General features: G+C 38.8%; 1 pseudogene across 1 annotated transcript; it reads right to left on the reverse strand.

Moving 5' to 3' along the window:
* Positions 1–12,698: 12,698 nt before the first annotated feature.
* On the reverse strand, positions 12,699–13,651 carry LOC145068059 (cold-regulated 413 plasma membrane protein 2-like; annotated as a pseudogene). The gene is made up of 4 exons (XR_013688926.1): positions 13,455–13,651; positions 13,229–13,338; positions 13,073–13,143; positions 12,699–12,952 (listed from the first exon to the last, which is right to left on the reverse strand). The product of XR_013688926.1 is annotated as a cold-regulated 413 plasma membrane protein 2-like (transcript).
* Between the last annotated feature and the right edge of the window lie 212 nt (positions 13,652–13,863).

The raw sequence follows: 13,863 nt of genomic DNA on the forward strand, positions 1-13,863 counted from the left end.
CTTCTGAGCAAGTGAGTGTATACTACCTTTCATAAACACGATAATAATACAAGTATGGTTGAGTGTATTAAGTATATTGTGGTTTATACGTGTGAGTGTGTAGTTACTTTCTTCTAACGCATAATTATGAAGTATTTTATACGAAATACGTGTTATGTGTATAATTTTGTTGTTATATGTGTGAATGTATATTCATTCTCTTCTATCTCATAGATCTGATTTATTTTCTATGAAATACGTGTTATGTGGGTGTGCCTCATCTGTTATGTGGAATATGTATTGAATGAAAATGATATACAAGTTTTAAACTATGTATGAGAACATATATTTTTTATCTACTAATATGTTGGGTAGAACATGGGTAGATAGTTGGTGTGTAATAAACAGATGAGAGGCCTCGATGTTGTTGTTGTTGTTGATCTAGTTATTCAGCAGAGTATGGATAACGACCACAGACTCTTTCTAGACAGTCCTGTGGAACGCTAGCAGGTTCATAACCTGTAGGTGTTGTGAACGATGTGTTCACCGGTGTACTCTATCCCCTTCATGGTTGCCTTTAGGATATCTATTGTTGAGGAAACCCCTTAGCAGTGATGTCCGTCCCGATGAAAATCCTAGATTAGGTCCCTTGAGATAGATGTTGTTTTAGGGACGTAAAGTGAGGATAACGGGAATGGGTAATCGGGATAGTGATTGGTTGGTGAAATTAAATATAAATTATTTATTGTGGGTTGAAAACCCTATATGCTCACCAGGCTCCTAAGCCTGACCCACTCAGTTTTATTTGTATTACAGGAAGTGGCGCAAGGGCGTAAGATGGATGAATCATCGAGTTGTTTTGTTTACAAGTCTGTATATGTATATATTTGTTGAATGACTTGTAATGTTATCGTTTATGCTTTATGGTCTGTATCGAAACATGACATCCTGAGTTTTGATTATATAATGAAAATGCATCTCTTGATGAAATGCTTTGATAAATATTATTTTATCATGTTTTGTTTTGGGAACAAATTCCGGAACACTTTTAAATCAAAAGGATTTACTCTGAAATTATTTTAAAAAGCATAAATGAAATCGGTCTTTTCTGGCCGAGATTTTGGGGATGTCACAGTTGGTATCAGAGCATTAGTTTAAGCGAACTAGGAATTTGTAGGATTTCTAGACTTAAACTTAGAATGCTAAGTGGAATTTTGAGATGTGTGTCTGTTGGATTTTAGACACGAGCACTAGTTTATTTTAGGAAAGTTGCCTAAAATGCTTTTATGTGCTAAATGTTATATGTTGCCATATATGATATAAATTGTTCGGATCTACGGTCTGTTGCCGACCGGATCTGGAAACCTTATGTGTGTAGGATTCTAAGCGTATGTCTACGGTATTAGAACTAGCATGTAAACGTTTCGGAGTGATAAGGATGATTTGAATATCTATCGTGAATGAGGATCTAATTTCACCTTATTCGGTGTGTAGATCAAAAATGGTGAGAACAAGGAGTGGCGTTGGAAACGCAGATGAAAACAGGAATCAACCGCCAGTGATTGAGCAAATACCTGTTGTAGCAGCAGCACCAGAACCAATAACAATGGCTGCGATGCAAGCCATGATTCGGGCTATGTTAGCCGAACAAAGGGATGAAATGCGACAGATGTTGCATGATAATAGGGATTAACCTATCCTACCTATTGAGGAACCCGAATTGATTCCCGAGCAATCGGAGGAAGGGAACAATAGTCGCATAATGAGTCAAGTTGAGACTCAAGGAGAACGAAGGAACGATCCAGAAAGGAGAAACAATAAGGATGGGTGAATGTACAAGAATTTCTTGGGCGCCAAACCGCCAAGTCTTTCTGGGAGCCCAAAGCCTATTGAGATAATGGATTGGATCTCCGAAATGGAGATGGTATTTGAAAGTTGCAACTATAGCAACAAACAGAAGACCGTCTTTGCAGTTAGACAACTAAAGACTGGAGTATTGAGTTGGTGGAAGTTGTTGGCAGATACTATGCCACGAGGAGAAGCCTTGAAAATGTCATGGGAGGAGTTCTTGGAACAACTAAGGGTGCAGTATTGTTCAGAGATAGATCTGATTGATCTGAACAATGAGTTCCAAAACTTGAAGAAGGGGAAAATGAGCATAGACGACTATGTTACTGCATTCACTGAGAAAATGAAGTTATTTCCGTACCTAGTGCCAACGGAACTCTCCAAGATTGAGAGGTTTGCTAATGGACTGCCTGCCGACTTTGGTCCGACAGTCAAGATGGCAACTACTCTGAAAACGGCTGTTCGTGCAGCTAAGAATGTGGAGGCCCAACAGAAGGAAAAGGGCCTGGAAAGGATAGATGTTGGTGAAAAGAGGAAGTTCGATGGAACTTCAGGGTCCAACAAGAAAAACAAGTTCTCGAAGTCTGGTTCGAGGGGAGGTGGAGGCGAAGCGAAATGGTGCGACAAATGTAAGAAGAAGCATCATGGAAAATGTGAGGTAGTGGCCACATGCTACAAGTGTGGAAAGCCAGGTCACTATGCAAATGAATGCACCCTCTCTAAGAAGGTTTGCTATGGTTGTTGTGAGGAGGGACACATGTCAAGGGACTGCCCGAAGAAGAAGGAGGCAGCTAGACCCAACATTCCGCCAAAGCCAAAGGCGAGAGCATTCCAGATGACACTGGAAGCTGCTAAAGATGAAGCTGATGTTGCTTCAGGTACGTTTCTCGTAAACACATTGCCTGCCCAAATTTTATTTGATTCTGGAGCCAACTACTCCTTTATATCGCATGAATTTGGTAGAAAACTAGCTTTGCCTGTTGTTAGACTAGATGATGCTTTGTTAGTCGAAGTTGCTAGTGGCAAGTTTGTACCTGTTAGCTATCGCACGAAAAACATCTTAATTGATCTGAATGGGAATAAGTTCCACGAAGAATTATTGCCTATAGAACTTAACGGTTTCGACATCGTTCTGGGAATGGATTGGCTTAGCGCCAATGATGCTGAAATTTTATGCAAGAAGAAAATAGTCAAAGTAAACCCGCCTGGGAAAGAGTCGTTTATGGTGTATGGAGATAAACGCAGAGTAAATTCTGGAATCATTTCATTGATGAAAGCCAAAAAGTGTTTGGCTAAAGGATGTACGTCGTATCTAGCATTCGTGATAGACGCTAAGAAGGAGAAAAAGGCAATGCAGAGCATTCATGTCGTATGTGATTAGCCGAAAGTATTTCCCGAAGATCTTCCTGGATTACCACCTGATAGACAAGTGGAGTTCAGAATAGACTTGTTACCAGGAACAACGCCAATTGCAAAAGCACCTTATTGATTAGCACCGACGGAGATGAAGGAGCTGATGATGCAACTTCAGGAGTTATTGGACAAAGGTTTCATTAGACCTAGTTCACCACCCTGGGGAGCTCCGGTGTTATTTGTGAAGAAGAAAGATGGAAGTATGAGAATGTGCATCGATTACAGAGAGCTGAACAAGGCAACAATAAAGAATAGATATCCGTTGCCGAGGATTGATGACCTGTTTGATCAATTGCAAGGTTCGAGCTATTTTTCAAAGATCGACCTAAGGTCAGGATATCATCAGCTGAAAGTAAGAGAGCAGGATATAGAGAAGACTGCGTTCAGAACACGATATGGACACTACGAGTTTTGGTTATGTCGTTTGGACTGACCAATGCTCCAGAAACATTCATGGATTTAATGAACAGAGTTTGTAATCCGTTCCTAGATTAATCTGTGATAGTGTTCATAGATGACATTCTGATTTATTCAAAGAGCCAAGAAGAGCATGGCAGACACTTGCAAGAAGTGTTAGAAGTCTTGAAGAAGGAGAAGTTGTATGCTAAGTTCTCCAAATGTGATTTTTGGATTCGTGAAGTCCTATTCTTGGGTCACGTGGTCAACCAAGAAGGGATAATGGTTGATCCAACAAAGATTGAAGCTGTAATGAAGTGGGAACAACCGAAAAGTCCCACGGAGATCCGAAGCTTTTTGGGATTAGCCGTATATTACCGAAGGTTTATCCAAGGTTTTTCTTCGATCGCTAGTCCATTAACAACTTTGACCCACAAAGGAGCTACTTATCCTTGGAGTGATAAGCATAAAGAAGCATTCGAGAAGCTAAAGAAGAAGCTATGCGAGGCACCGATACTTTCTCTACCCGATCGAGATGAAGACTTCGCTGTTTATAGCGATGCGTCTGGGGTTGGATTGGGTTGTGTTTTGACCCAAAGAGAAAAGGTGATAGCATATGCGTCTCGACAGCTGAAGGAGCATGAAAAGAATTACCCGACTCATGATTTGGAGTTGGCAGCGGTAGTTTTCGCTCTGAAAATATGGAGGCATTACCTCTATGGCACGAAGTGCAAACTTTTCACTGATCATAAGAGTCTCCAATATATCTTTAATCAGAAGGAATTGAATATGAGGCAACGACGCTGGCTAGAATTACTTAAAGACTACGACTGCGAGATACTTTACCACCCCGGTAAGGCTAATGTTGTTGCTGATGCTCTCAGTCGGAAAGTCAATCTTGAAAGGAAAAGGCCAAGAGCATTGAGAATTGAAGTTGTCTCGACTATTTTGGAAAGTATAAAGAAAGCTCAAAGCGAAGCTTCTGAAAAGAATGACCGAAAGGAGGAACGTTTGGGAAAAATATTGGTGTTTGGTGTAAACAGTCAAGGACTAAAGGTATTCCAAGTTCGGATTTGGATACCTAAAACAGGAGGAATTAGAGATCTTCTGATGGAAGAAGCTCACAAAACCATGTACTCGATTCATCCCGGTAGCACTAAAATGTATAGGGACCTAAAACCCTACTACTGGTGGCCGAGAATGACGCTTGATGTTGCAAAGTATGTGGCTGAGTGTGTGACTTGTGCGAGAGTAAAGACACAACATCAGAAACTGTACGGGAGTTTAGAACCATTGCCTGTGCCTATGGGTAAGTGGGAAGACATTGCTATGGATTTTCTCACTAAACTACCCCGAACAAAAAATGGTTACGACATCATTTGGGTGGTCGTTGATCGATTCACTAAGAGTGCGCATTTCATAGCAGCCAAGGAGAAATGGTATATGGAGAAGCTTGCAAATTCTTACGTGAAGGAAATTGTGAGGCTTCATGGTGTTCCGTTATCGATTGTGTCAGATCGTGATAGCCGTTTCACCTCAAGGTTTTGGAAAAGTCTACAAGAGGAATTAGGTACCAAGTTGTTTTTAAGTACAACTTACCATCCGCAGACTGATGGTCAAAGTGAAAGAACGATACAAACACTTGAAGATATGCTGAGAGCATGTACCTTGGAATTCCTAGGTAATTGGGATGAACATTTACCTTTGGTAGAATTTTCCTACAATAATAGTTTCCACTCGAGCATTAAGATGGCACCTTACCAAGCTTTGTATGGACAGAAGTGTCGTATGCCATCTTGTTGGCTTGAGGCTGGGGAAAAGCCGTTTATGGGACCGGAGATGGTTCATCAAACTGCTGAAAAGTTGAAGATAATTAGGGAAAGAATGTTAGCAGCTCAGGATCGTCAAAAGAGCTATGCTGACAAGAAGCGAAGACCGATGACTTTTGAGGTTGGGGATTCGGTTTTGCTTAAAGTCTCGTCGTGGAAGGGACTTATAAGATTTGGTAAAAGGGGAAAGTTGAGTCCAAGGTTTATTGGACCGTTTAAAGTTCTTCAGAGGATTGGGAACCAAGCTTACAAGCTCGAACTACCAGAAGAACTGAATGGAATTCATAACACTTTTCATGTGTGTTATTTGAGGAAGTTCACGGGAGAAGTTCCCGACATAATTCCAATTTTTGAATTGAGAATTGATGAGAACAAAAGGTTGATTGAAGAACCAGAGGCAATTGTTGACCGAAAGACTAAGAAGTTGCGACGCAAGATGGTCGAGTTAGTGCTTGTCCGATGGAAACACACGAATGGGCAGAATCTCACATGGGAGACGGAGAGTGACATGATGGGTTGCTATCCGCATTTGTTTGTTGATGTGTGATTCCGGGGACGGAATCATTCTATGGTGAAGAGAATTGTAACGCCTGTGTTTCTGGGCTTGTCATTAATGTTGATATAATAGTCTAGGTTAACCTTTGTAATCCGTTTTGAAATAATAGAAGTGTATTATTTGAGTATTATGTGCTTAATTGCTTAATTATGTGGTTTGATTAATTAAGAATAAAAATAAGCGTCAAAATTAAAGTGTAAAATAAACTTGATATCTTTGGATAATGTTGTAGTAGTGGAAACGAGGTTTCCGAATATATAAAGAATGCCCAAATCTGACTTCGTATGAGGAAGTTACGATTTTCTGAAGTTTCGACTTAGCGGTATGCAGCCTGAAATACTCGATTTGAGATCGAGCGGTTTTTAGCCGAAGCAATCTAAACGAGGATCGATGGTCTCGTTGTTGATATCGAAGCGATAAAAAGTTAGGCGAGAACAGACGTCAAACGAAGAAGTTATGAATTTATAACGAAGTTTTTCTGTCCCGGCCTATTAAAAATAAATAATAAAAATAAAGTCAAAATTAGCCGACGAAGTCTTAATGAAAGTTGTAGAGCGTAGTCTCACCTACGCGTGGATATAAAGAACATCGAAAACGGAGTTCGTATGAAGAAGATATGAATTTTCGAAGTTTATTAAATAATTAATAATTAAATTTAATTATTAAATCCGGCATTATCCGAAGAGGAGTCATCGGACTCATCCGAAGTACGCCCAGCGTACTAGCGTACACCCCGCGTATAGCGAAGCATGACACGCCTTGCACTCGAGTTCTTCGGATACGTAAGCAATGACGAATCTGAGGTAGTACGCCTCGCGTACTCCGAGGCTCCAACCTCCTATAAATAGGATGCGAGGGCAGCCGACTCCTTTGCTATTTTTCTCTCTTCTCCCTCCTGTTTTACCTCGATTTGCATGTCAGAAATACCCCGAAGCCCCGGTAATATTCTCGAGCCCCGAAGCAAGTCCCGAGATCCCGAAGATCCCGAGAAGTGCGGTTCCCGAGCCGAAGCTCTGCCCGCGAGAAGTTCGATTTTTGTGGAGATCTTCCAGATCTACCGAAGAATACTACTTCTACAAGCCGTAGTGCTGTCTGATCGTCTTCTGATCAAGTGAGTGTATACTACCTTTCATAAACACGATAATAATACAAGTATGGTTGAGTGTATTAAGTATATTGTGGTTTATACGTGTGAGTGTGTAGTTACTTTCTTCTAACGCATAATTATGAAGTATTTTATACGAAATACGTGTTATGTGTATAATTTTGTTGTTATATGTGTGAATGTATATTCATTCTCTTTTATCTCATAGATCTGATTTATTTTCTATGAAATACGTGTTATGTGGGTGTGCCTCATCTGTTATGTGGAATATGTATTGAATGAAAATGATATACAGGTTTTAAACTATGTATGAGAATATATAATTTTTATCTACTAATATGTTGGGTAGAACATGGGTAGATAGTTGGTGTGTAATAAACAGATGAGAGGCCTCGATGTTGTTGTTGTTGTTGTTGATCTAGTTATTCAGCGGAGTATGGATAACGACCACAGACTCTTTCTAGACAGTCCTGTGGAACGCTAGCAGGTTCATAACCTGTAGGTGTTGTGATCGATGTGTTCACCGGTGTACTCTATCCCCCTCATGGTTGCCTTTAGGATATCTATTGTTGAGGAAACCCCTTAGCAGTGATGTCCGTCCCGATGAAAATCCTAGATTAGGTCGCTTGAGATAGATGTTGTTTTAGGGACATAGAGTGAGGATAACGAGAATGGGTAATCGGGATAGTGATTGGTTGGTGAAATTAAATATAAATTATTTATTGTGGGTTGAAAACCCTATATGCTCACCAGGCTCCCAAGCCTAACCCACTCAGTTTTATTTGTATTACAGGAAGTGGCGCAAGGGCGTAAGATGGATGAATCATCGAGTTGTTTTGTTTACAAGTCTGTATATGTATATATTTGTTGAATGACTTGTAATGTTATCGTTTATGCTTTATGTTCTGTATCGAAACATGACATCCCGAGTTTTGATTATATAATGAAAATGCATCTCTTGATGAAATGCTTTGATAAATATTCTTTTATCATGTTTTGTTTTGGGAACAAATTCCGGAACACTTTTAAATCAAAAGGATTTACTATGAAATTATTTTAAAAAGCATAAATGAAATCAGTCTTTTCTGGCTGAGATTTTGGGGATGTCACAATGCACACATCTATATCAAATAAATGTCAGGTACACCTTGGGAAAACACACACATACGTCACTGACGTCTCTATACAACTGACACAGACACACTCTATTTATAGGACCACCAGCCGCACACATGTGTACAACCGCACACGTGTGTACAGCCGCACATGCGTGTATGGCCGCACACACGTGTGCAGCCGCACACTCGTGTATGGCCGCACACGGAGTGTGCAGCCGCACACACATGTATGGCCGCACACAGAGTGTGCAGCCGCACACGCGTGTATGGCCGCACACACTCGCTAACATACTACAACCAACATAGCAAACCCCAAGACCCTACCAAGACCTATACAAGATGAATGCCTAGCTCAAACCACAAAATTGTGACCTAACAATCTCCCCCTTGGTTTGAGCTAGCATGGACTCAAGTGTTCTTCGATCAGAAGCACGTCAGACTTATACAGATAGATGCCTAGCCCAAACCAACAAATTTTGACCTAACAGTACTTGAAGTAATAAAAGTAGAACTATTAGTAATCAAGATAAAGACAATAAATGAACAAGTAGAATGTTTTGAAAGATTTTTGATATGAGTGAAAGGTGAAAGAGAGTTAATATAAGAATATGCTATCTTTGGAAGAACAATTCATACTATTCTTGTCATTAAATCACTCCTTAAATTGTCAAGGAGGAACATCGTACAAACCGATTAACACACAAAGGAACGGATAATCACACTACTTCTGACATACTGATTATCCAAATAAACAAAAGAGACTTGGTCCTATGAAATGTTACATCAAACAAAAGACAAGAATAATTAATGCATAGACTGATACATGATCTCGGATCATTTCTTCATCTCAGAACATTTTCCACTCCAGATTCTATTTCCATCTCGTACCACAAAAAATTTCGGACTCAAGACTGACTTCGGATATTCAATAATTAGAGATTGTTAGAGGTTCACTTTCAGGTTCCAACAATCTCCCCCTAAGTAAACTTACCAATGCAGTCAGCTTAGTTCGATTCTTCCTTGATAAACACATACGCCCGATACAACCAATATCTGAATTCAATGTACCACTGAAGTTGACTTATGAATTTTGCCTTCACATGCTCTGGTGCTTTGGACTTTGATGCACGATTGATAAACTTATGAAGGGAATTGGTGAGAACCAGATGCTTGTCAAGGACTCGGAAGAAGTCCTTCTTGTTCGTCTTCTTTTGAAGATACACAAACCCTAACAATGGTTCATCAATTGGTCGCTCTACCAATATCTCAGCTTCTGGCAGCTTGAAGTCAATATTTGCTAATTATTTTTTGGTTCCGAACAAGTGGGCAAATTGAAAGTCGCACCTACAAAATTCAGCGACATAATCTTTGAGGAAACTCAAGGGATCATGGTAGGCTCCCATGCTAAGATCATCGATTTGTGGCTTCTAAAGTGTGCAGCCATTTTCAGGATGTCTTGCGATTGATTGTTGGGAAGTCAGCGTCGATGATGGCTCTTTGAGTTTGTTTGTTTCGGAAGATGTGGATCATCTTGGTGATCCTTTTGTGAGACCATACTTCTTCCAAACCTAGAGATCTTGGTGATCCTTTTGTGAGACCATACTTCTTTTTGAGGAAGGGCATTCTTGGAGTAAAAGGTCTTCAAACATTCATATTCAGTTCTGATGATCATTTGTGGATCATCTTCTGGGTGGAGATGAGCGAGCTTGGTGTAGAATTTGCTGTATGGAGAGAAGGGTATAGCAATCCGGTCCGAATCTTGGTTGGGGAGATCATAATACATAAATGGCACTATATCCAAATCATGAATAATCCTTTCTCGGCAAAGAGGGGAAATCCCTAGCATTGGATGAGAATTATCTTTGAAGGCTTGGATCCAGATGCTTTCCTTGAGGGCTTGATTTATTTCTTCTTGAGACCAACCACTTTTCACTTTCATATGAGTTTCGGAGCAGGGAAATTCCGAGATGGGTTTGTTTGCCTTATCTTGTTGTTTGTTGAGGAGCAAGAGAATGTGTTGCATGTTCTCATCAATGGCAAATTTCGGAGGGGATGAAATTAGGGGCTCTTCGGGAATATAATCAGGCTTCCAAAGAGGAGAGCCTTCGTCAATAGGAGAAATCATGGGCGAAGGGATCAGTGGCAACATCGATTTGGTGTCTCGGAAGGCATTAACTGTTAGTTTGGGTTTTGCCTTAGCCGCTTCATGACTTCTTTGAAGTACATCAGCCAGAGTTGATGGCCATGAGACTACTGACCATATCCGTTGCTCTTCCTCGGATAACACTTTGTTTGGGAATTTCCTTAGAGATTGAAGTCCTACGATGGCATTGGATATGTAATTATCTTCATCATCATCATCATCATCGTCATTGTCATCATCATCTGAAGAACCTAAAAGAACTTGCAAAGAATCATCAGAGTCTTCATCTTAGAGTCTGAACTTCGAGATAGGTTTCTAGGGGTTGGATTGACTTCTCCTGCTAGGCCTTTCTCCCTCTCTTGTAGTGGGTGACCTGACAACTAGTGCAAGCATTGTAGTTTCTTTAAGATCCGAGAACTTGTCAAACACCTTTTGAAAGCTTGTATTCGTCTGTAGTGTTAAGGCGTCATAAGTTGCAGCAGTAGGAGCCTGAGCTTTCTGATGATCTAAGAGTTGGACAAGCATCGAGAGCATCTCATCAAATTTTTTGTTCGGAAGATCCACAATGTTCCAACATTCTCTAAGGAGTTTAATTAGGACTTGTTGTATGATCAGGTTCATCTCATCTTTCTTCCTAATCTCCTTCTCGAGACTCTGAATTTGTTTTTCGTGTTAGACGTGAGTCTGTTTGAAAAGCTCATTTGTGGCACTGGTCATATCAGTTGGATTAGTGTCTAAGTCCATAAATATAATTGGTATGTACCTGACCCGAGAGTAGCATGGCCCATTTGGGTTTCATATCACCTAGACAATTGATAGGATGGACTTTTGAGAAGATGTTATTTATGATTTATTAATATATATTATAAGTTCTAATATATTAATATGAAATCATATGATTTAATTAGTATTGATCATGAATTAATTTGGAATTATTTTTGTGATCAAAAGAGGCTAATTAGATCAATGGGGACTAATTGTGTAATATATATATATATATATATATATATATATATATATATATATATATATATATATATATATATATATATATATATGCCTAGGTTATTCTATTCAAACTAATTATTGTGTTATTGTATGCATAAATATGAGCCAATCAATTTTACTTATTTTAAGAAAGTGATTAATATATATTATTAAATTAAATATAATTGAAAAATATCATCTTAATTAATTAGAAGGATAATTTAGTCAAATCATATAGATTTAATAAAGGAAAATTGCATTTTTTTTGGGGATCATAGATTCTATTAATTTTAAAATTCTGATTTTACGAATTATAATTCTTTTAATTCGGACATTCTGATAGAATATGTTTATGAGTATATTCAAAAATAAAAATATTCTAGAACCATAAATAATAAAAATATTCTTGAACCTATTTCTTGATCATGAATTTAAAAACTTCTTGTAGAATAACAAATTCTTGAACAATCAATTGAAGAATAAAAACAAAAAATATATTATTTCTTAGAGAATACGGGTAACAATTGTTAAGAATTACATTTATTGTTAAAGAATAAAACTAAAAAAACTTTCAAAACGGGAAAGAAAACATCAAAATCTAACAACGACTAAACATTCTAAAAGAATAATGTTGCTTAGAATCACTTTCACTTTTATGGCCTGTTCTTAAAGCATCAACTTCTGTGATTCCAACAGAATTGGAATTCGTAATTCAATTCCAACAGAATTGGAATTCGTAATTCAATTAAACCAGAATTAGAATTCGTGATTCCATTCCAATAGAATTGGAATCTCACCAATATCATCCATTGAATCAACAAGAGAAGCAGGAACTGAATCTTTTGTTGCTGTTCTTTGGGAATTATTGAAATAAGCAGGAACTGTTACAACAACTTTTGTGACCTTATCATTCATAAATTTTGAAGCATCGTCCACAAGCTTTCTCAATACCAGATAATAGAGAAGCAACAAGAGAAGCCAAATTAGGGAAAAAACATCTTACTATTACAAATTAAGAGGTAGAGGGAGCACTGGTGTACCTGTGCTGAAATTTCTTCTGCATCAAACTGTTTTCCAATAGTAGGACAAGCAAGCTTAACGTTTCCATTCTCTTCACACACCACCGTATACGAAATCTTCTTAGACTCCTTGTCCACCTCCGACATCTTCCTCCCGATAAATATCTTCACTGAGAAGAAGGTGTTTTAGCGAATTCAAATCAAAGAAAAAAAAAGACTCACATCACATAAATACAAACGAACCTTCAATGCACACATCATTCGAAGGATTCATGTTATCGAATACACAGAAAGCATAAAACATCTCAAAATATTAACCCGATTATCGCCCAAACAGGGAAGACGAACAAGGGAACGATATCGATTGTGTTGGAAATGCCATTGCTCTTGGTGAAAGCGTTCTTGAATCCTCCAGAAGCTCTGATGTGTTCTTGAAGAAAATAGAATCCGATAACCAAGTAGACAATCACTCTGATCCACCCTACTCTGACATAGCTGGCGACGAAGTTTGGAGCTACCACAACCAAAAGGAGCAAAGATCCCGGCAACTCTAGATATTCTATATTTTTCAGAACAATCGTAATGAGATTTGATTTCAAATTAACGAAATTCATTTCAATCAATTTCAATTGAAAACCTAAATTAATTAGGGACTGTATTATGGTTTAGGTAACTAGACCTGGGTAATGTTCACGGAAGAAGAGACACAATACGACTCCGACTAATGTGATCCATTTCCCGATGTCTCCGCTGAAAAAAGCGAAATTGTTTATGATTAAAACACGAAGAAGGATGAATCGAGAGACAAATTTCAATTATCAGATCAATACTTTACTGCAAAATTCCGAAGAGCCACTCAGGAATAGTCAAGAAGATGTAGGGGACCAAAAGTGAAGTAAGGATCTTCTTCCTCTAGTTTGTTCGATCGAGTATCAGCAAATAACTGTAACACAACACATCAAGAAAAATTTGTCAATTTAGATCCAATTAAAATCAAATAATTAAACACGATGAACTGAAGAAGACGATTTGATCATTCGAAGCTAGAGTTGTACTTTCATGGCGGCGAAGCAAGCGATCCATTGGAGGCAGGTGGTGATGAAACCACCGCTGACTCCGAGCTTGATGACATGATCAACCAATTTCCTCGTAGCTTCTCTGATATCTTTCAAATCGGAGTTGATTAACTTGGATGCTGCTTCTGATAGAGTTGGATCGGTCGAGATCTTCAAGTAATTCTTAGCTCCCTTCATCGTGATCTCTAGTATTAACTTGGATGCTTCTTCCTCTGCCCCTCGGTGTTGGTAAAGATGACAAGCTTCACTTTGTTGTTTCAATCTAGTCGACCCTGGAGACGTTTCCTTAGCCTGCAATCGATCAACATCCATTGGACCTTGCAGCCGCTTCGTGCTTTCCTTCTCACCTTCATCGATGAATTTGGGGGAAGTTGTTTATAAAATGGGATAAATT

This window comes from Lactuca serriola, chromosome 1 (genome assembly GCF_051521515.1).
Source record: "Lactuca serriola cultivar US96UC23 chromosome 1, Lser_US96UC23_V15, whole genome shotgun sequence".
Taxonomy (NCBI): domain Eukaryota; kingdom Viridiplantae; phylum Streptophyta; class Magnoliopsida; order Asterales; family Asteraceae; genus Lactuca; species Lactuca serriola.